A 7,139-nucleotide genomic window follows, 5' to 3' on the forward strand; every position below is an offset into this window, starting at 1 on the left:
GTTCGAGCGGCTAGGGCACCGTACAGGCATTAGTCCCGGTTGGTGCCGTGAACCGGGACTAAAGGGTGCGATGCCCATTAGTACCGGTTCGTGGCACCAACCGGTGCTAAAGGTTAGACCTTTAGTCCTGGTTCGAGCCACCAACCGGTACTAAGGGGGTTTGAGGCATTAGTACCGGTTCGCGAACCGGTACTAAAGGTCCCATTTTCAAACTCTACCTCACCCCCCCCCCCCCCCGATCGCCTTTTCAGTTTTGTAAAAAGCAAAAGAAAATGATAAAAACTTCAAAAATTAAAATCCTTCCAGATGTAGTTATGTTACTACATGTACTAGTTAGGAAAATTTAAAAACTTAAATTTGGACATGTTTTGCAAAAAGTGTAGGGAAAATGTAAAACGGCTATAACTTTTGCATACGATGTCAGAAAAAAACGTATAATATATCAAAATGTTCAGCACGAAAATCCGGTGGGTGGAGCGTATACGTCATACTCTAGGGCCTTTCATGAATTTATTAGAGAACACCCAATTCTCACAGACTGTGACGTTAACAGTCAAATTCATATAGGTGTGTTCCTCGGGAGATGCTCTACAGGACAACATCTCTGCTTACTCAAATAAGCAATGGAACATATTAAGATAAATATCAACCTGCCATGCAGATCAGGAGAGTATTGCATCTTCACGGAGTGGGATAATTAAAATAGGGATACTCTCCTCTTAGCTGACCAACAGCTTGTCTCCCACTTCTACTTCACGGGATCTCCGATCACATAGAATGGGTTACCACTATGGACAACTCATGCAGTGGGTCTCAAACCCATCTCCATTGATGCATTATCTATCACATTACGTGATAAACCCTTTGTGAATGGATCTGCCAAGTTTTTTGTTGTTTGGATATAATCCAACATAATAACTCCAGAGTTCCTCAATTTTCTGACAGATTTTAGTCTCCTCTTCACATGCCTTGATGACTTCATATTGTCCTTAGAACTGTTTGTCTTGACGATCATAGTTTGATTATCACAGTTCATCAGGATAGGGGGTATTGGTTTTTCAACCATAGGTAAGTCCATCAAGAGCTCACGAAGCCACTCTGCTTCAACAGCGGAAGTGTCTAATGTTGTGAGTTCTGCTTCCATAGTTGACCTCGTTAAGATGGTCTGCTTGCAAGACTTCTAGGAAACAGCGCCACCACTAAGTGTAAAAACATAACTACTTGTGGCATTAATCTCATCAGCATCAGATATCCAGTTTGAGTCACTATAACCCTCCAGTACCCTTGGATACCCGGTGTAGTGAATCCCATAGCGCGTAGTGCCTTTCAAGTAGTGCATAACTCTCTCAAGTGCACGCCAATGATCATCTCCCAGTTTTGACACAAACTGACTCAGCTTGCTCACAGCAAAAGAGATGTCAGGCCTCGTGGCACTCGCCAAATACATAAGTGAGCCAATAATCTGAGAGTACCTCAGTTGATCTCTAGCAATCTGTTGATTCTTTCGGAGCAACACACTAGCATCATATGGAGTTGGAGAATGCTTGCAGGCGCTATACCCAAAATGACTCAAGATCTTTTGCACATAATGAGACTGAAGCAGTGTGATCCTACCATTCTCACATCTCAACAGCTTGATGTTCAAGATAACATCAGCAACTCCTAGATCCTTCATCTCAAAACAGCGAGATAGGAAATCCTTAACCTCCTTGATTAGATCAAGTTTGGTTCCAAAGATCAGTATGTCATCGATATACAGACAAAGAATAACCCCTTCGCCCCTACCATGGCGATAGTACACACACTTGTCACCATCGTTTACTACAAATCCGGTAGCAGTTAATGTTCTTTCGAACTTCTCATGCCACTCCTTAGGAGCTTGCTTAAGGCCATATAAAGACTTTAATAACTTGCACACCTTTCCTTCCTGACCAGGTACTACAAAACCATCTGGCTGATCCATGTAAATTTCCTCCTTCAACTCTTCATTGAGGAAAGCCGTCTTAACGTCCATTTGATGAACGAGAAGACCATGTGAGGCAGCCAGTGATAGTAGCACCCAAATTGTGGTCAGTCTAGGCGTGGGTGAGTAAATATCAAAGAAGTCTTCGCCTTCTTTTTGGGTATAACCCTTAGCCATAAGCCGTGCCTTGTACTTTTCAATCGTACCATCAGGTCTAAGCTTCTTCTTGAACACCCACTTACATCCTACAGGTTTACACCCATAAGGACGGTCAGTGATCTCCCAGGTTCCGTTAGCTAAGATGGAATCCATCTCGCTATGAACAGCTTCCTTCCAGTAGCCTGCATCAGGAGATGCATATGCTTCTGAAATAGTCCTGGGTGTGTCATCCACAAGGTACACAGTGAAATCATTACCAAAGGACTTTGCAGTCCTCTGTCTCTTACTCCTTACAGGAGTTTCATTGTCACCCTCAACAGGATTCTCAACATGTTCCATCGCAATGGTGGGTTCGGGAATTATAGCGAATTCCTCACTAGATAGGGTAGGTATCTCCTGATTGGATGAACTCGACATATCCTTCATAGGAAATATGTCCTCAAAGAAAGTTGCATCATTAGACTCCATAATCGTACCAACATGCATGTCGGATACCTCAGATTTTATTATCAAAAATCTATAGCCAATGCTATGAAAAGCATAGCCCAGAAGAACACAATCCACAGTTTTTGGTCCAAGCTTGCGCTTCTTGGGAATTGGTATATTGACTTTCGCCAAACAACCCCAAGAACGTAGGTAAGAGAGTTTCAACCTTTTCCTTTCCCATTCCTCAAATGGAGTCATGGTCTTATTCTTTGTGGGAACTCGGTTTAGGACATGACATGCAGTCATCATCGCCTCCCCCCACCATTCCTTGGAAAGACCCGATGTGTATAACATGGCATTAACCAAATCAGTTAGAGTTCTGTTCTTTCTTTCGGCTACCCCATTTGACTGAGGTGAGTAGGGAGGCGCCCTCTCATGGATTATACCATGTTCCGCACAAAACAAATCAAATTCATTGGAAAAGTACTCTCCACCACGATCAGACCTAAGCCGTTTAATTTTTTGATCAAGTTGGTTCTCTGCTTCAACTTTATAGTTTTTGAAGAAAGTTAAAGCCTCATCTTTTGATTACAGAAGATACACGTAACAATATCTAGTGGAGTCATCAATCAACGTCATGAAGTATCTCTTTCCACCTTTTGTCAACACGCCATTCATCTCACAAAGATCAGAATGTATAAGCTCTAGTGGCGCCAAGTCTCTTGCCTCTGTAGTCTTATGGAACTTGTGAGGTTGCTTAGCTTGCACACATACTTGGCACTTGGAGCCTTTGACAGTAGAGATTTTTGGAATTAAATTCATATTGGCTAGCCGCGTCATGCAACCAAAGTTATTGTGACAAAGTCGTGAATGCCAAATATCAGACTCATTATTGTGGCAAACATTATTAATAACTTTAGTGCAAATATCTGACAAAGACATGCAGAACAAGCCTCTGCTCTCATAGCCTTTTCCAACAAATTGTCCATACTTAGAAATTACAACTTCATTGGATTCGAAAACCAACTTAAAACCATCTCGACATAAGCGGGAACCGCTAACGAGATTTTATTGATGGACGACACATGATGAACGTTCTTCAGATGCACGGTCTTCCCCGAAGTAAACTTCAGATCGATCGTACCAACACCTCGAACGATGGCATGTGACCCGTTCCCCATCAGCACGGGAGAAGTCCCTGTGACCTGGTAAGAAGAAAACATGGATGCATCAGCATAAACATGTACATTGACATCGGTGTCAATTAACCAATCAGGAGATTGAAATACTGAAAGGATGGTAGGAAGAATATCGTACCCAGATTCCTTCATATCAGTATCACCGATGACAACATTAGCGGACTTGCCGCTCTTCTCATGTTCGCGCTCCTCAAAGCGGTTAGGACACTTCGGAGCCCAGTGATTAGGATCACCGCAGACATGGAAAAGTCCCTTCCCTTTCTTATGAGAATTCTTCTTGAAGTTGGTAGGATGTGATGACTTGTTCTTTGTATCAAACTTGTCCCTTCCCTGTTGGATCGCCTTTTCAGTTTTGTAAAAAGCAAAAGAAAATGATAGAAACTTCAAAAATGAAAATCCTTCCAGATGTTAGTTATGTTACTACATGTACTAGTTAGGAAATTTTAAAAACTTAAATTTGGACATGTTTTGCAAAAAGTGTAGGGAAAATGTAAAACGGCTATAACTTTTGCATACGATGTCAGAAAAAAATGTATAATATATCAAAATATTCAGCACAAAAATTCGCATCCGATTTTGACAGTGTATGGCCTGTTTGCAAATTTTTAGAATCCTCAAATTCTAAAAGGAAAAAAAGTTATGCTCAAATTTTAGTTTTTTTAAGTTTTCATTAAATCTGGTCAAACTATGGTCAAACTACTTATTCAAGAAGTATTAGTGCTACTAAATAATTATTCAAGAATATTAGTCTTGCTAATAATTATTTCAATGTTTTTGAATTTTGGTCAAACGGTGGTCAAACTACTTATTCAAGAAGTATTAGAGTTACTAAATAATTATTCAAGAATATTAGTGTTACTAAATAATTATTTAAGTTTTTTTGAATTTTGGTCAAATCTGGTCAAACTATGGTCAAACTATTTAGTCAAGAAGTATTAGTGTTACTAAATAATTATTCAAGAATATTACTGTTACTAAATAATTATTTCAGCTTTTTTGAATTTTGATCAAATATGGTCAAACTATGGTCAAACTGTGGTCAAACTACTTATTCAAGAAATATTAGTGCTACTAAATAATTATTGTTTTTTAGAACAATAGTTTCAAACTCAAACAGTGAAATGTGTGACTTCATGCTCAAGCTAAATTCCTGAGGGTTAATAGGATTGATATTTTACTATTGTCAGGAAAACAACAAGTGCAGACTTGGAAACGAGGGAGAATAGAACCCGGAAGTTAAGCATGCTCAGGCTGGAGTAGTGAGAGGATGGGTGACCGTCCGGGAAGTTCGATGATTTGAAATGATGAGGGGTGATTAGAGATTAGAGGTTAAATTGAGCAGTGATGTGGGGTGATTAGAGATTAGAAGTTGAAATAATTTAGAAATTTAAAAATCAAGAAAAAATACCCAAAAAATCATAAAATTTCCTTTAGTACCGGTTGGTGTTACCAACCGGGACTAGCAACGGCCACGTGGAGGGCCTTTAGTCCCGGTTCGTATAAGAACCGGGACTAGGAAGGGGGGGGGGCTTTAGTAACGACCCTTTAGTCCCGGTTCCAGAACCGGGACTAAAGGCCCTCACCAACCGGGACAATAGGCCCTTTTTCTACTAGTGTTCCCGAGGGGGGAAATAATGAGCTTACCTAGCAGCACAAACTGCTCCAGGGGTAGGAAGAACTATTCTCAGGGAGGACAATGGTGGATTGGGAAGAAGAAGAAAAAGGCCCGTCACTGGCCATTTTTGGCGATAGCAACATGTGTAGATATGGTCAGTGATGCTACAAGGACTTGTCATGGCATATAGTCCGGTAGGTGTATATGTTGATGGCAACAATTTCCCGCTGCCGAGGTGGTATTGAGCAAGATCATCTTGAAACCATTTGCGAAAGAGGATGGTGTCATCCACAATGGTAGGAAACGCCTTGGAGCTGACACATATCGTCCTCCCTTGGATGAAGAGCGCGTTGCCACCGATGCATGTTATCCGTGTGGTCCTTCCCAGCATAAGATCAGCTAGTCTGTACACTGATGTCTTCTCGCAACAGTCGTGGAGAGAGACCGCCAGGATCTCTAGGCCGCATGCTACCAGATGGTAGATACAACTGTTGCTGGGTGTGATTGCCGTAAATCTAATAATCGGTGTGGGCCTATCTGTAGCACCTCTTGTTGGGTGAAACTTTTCCTAAAACCCACCACGTATATCTTGCCCTGGAACGAGGTTGGACTATAAAATTGGGGCCTATAAATTTGAAGGAGAGACCAGCTTGACACCCTCCATTGTTGCTCTTGGGAGGTTGCAAAGGCTATGTTGCCCCAAGGAGGCGCCCCCAGAATCATGTGTGAGACGACTCCATCTGCCCCCATGCTCATGGAGGCAGCATCGATATTTCTGATACAACACCACTTATCATCCAACGACGTCGCGCCCATCCACGCTCATAGATGCGGAAAGTCGACGATGTCGCCCGTCAAAGGGTTGAGGAGGCGGGCGGCGGTGTCGTGGTCCCGCTGCAGCAGAAGGATGCCGTCGATGGAGTCGAGAGCGCAGTGGTCCCTGAATAGCGGGAGGTGGACGCGGACGAAGGCGCCGGTGGAGAGGCTGAAGAAACGGACGAAATCGCGCAGCTTGCGGTGGCCCGGGTGGAGGCCGTGGCCCTCGGGCAGCATCGTCCAGTGCCGTGGGTGGAAGCGACCTTCGACGATGCCGCGGCCGCTCGGGCAGGTGGTGCTGGCGCGCCAGTGCGCGCACACGGCGCGGAGCCGGACGTAGTCCCGCAGGTCCACCGCCAGCACCCGCCACGCGATCAGATCCAGCTCCAGCAGCTCTCCGTGCAGCGACGCCCACGGGGATGCATCCCTAGTGACCTGCCGCCGCCTGCGCGTGCTGCGGCTTGACGATGACATCATGCGGCTTGACGATCGACCCTAAAAATCGTGCTGCGGCAACGCCAAGGTGGTCATTGGCGGCGGCGCCTGATTCGGGGTCGGAAGTTTTATCGTGCCCCTGCTTGCAGATTCCTCCTGGCGATTGAGGGTCAGGACGCATGCACATGCAAATGTGTTATAGAATTTCTTTGGTCGTACGTGTGTGATCATCTCTACACAACTTTCTTTTTTCTTTTTTTAGCATCAGTACAGACATAAGCGCTCATATACACGCGCATACACTCATCCCTATGAACGCACACACGCACACCCTACCCCTATGAGCACCTCCGAGAGACTGAGCCGGCATATCATCTTGAGATTTACAAAGTCACCGTAGGCGCCTCGTCGTCGGCGGGAACGTCTCCTCCCACTGAAAGCACATCACCCGAAATCCTGAAATAAATCCAGGAATAATGCGAGCACCAGGATTTGAACCCTGGTGGGTTGGAGATACCACTGTCCA

The 7,139-nt window shown here is 44.0% G+C and overlaps 1 pseudogene; it reads right to left on the reverse strand.

Annotated features, from left to right (window-relative positions):
- Positions 1 to 5,830: 5,830 nt before the first annotated feature.
- LOC123115364 (uncharacterized) lies at positions 5,831 to 6,652 on the reverse strand (annotated as a pseudogene).
- Positions 6,653 to 7,139: the final 487 nt, after the last annotated feature.

This window comes from Triticum aestivum, chromosome 5B (assembly GCF_018294505.1).
Source record: "Triticum aestivum cultivar Chinese Spring chromosome 5B, IWGSC CS RefSeq v2.1, whole genome shotgun sequence".
Taxonomy (NCBI): domain Eukaryota; kingdom Viridiplantae; phylum Streptophyta; class Magnoliopsida; order Poales; family Poaceae; genus Triticum; species Triticum aestivum.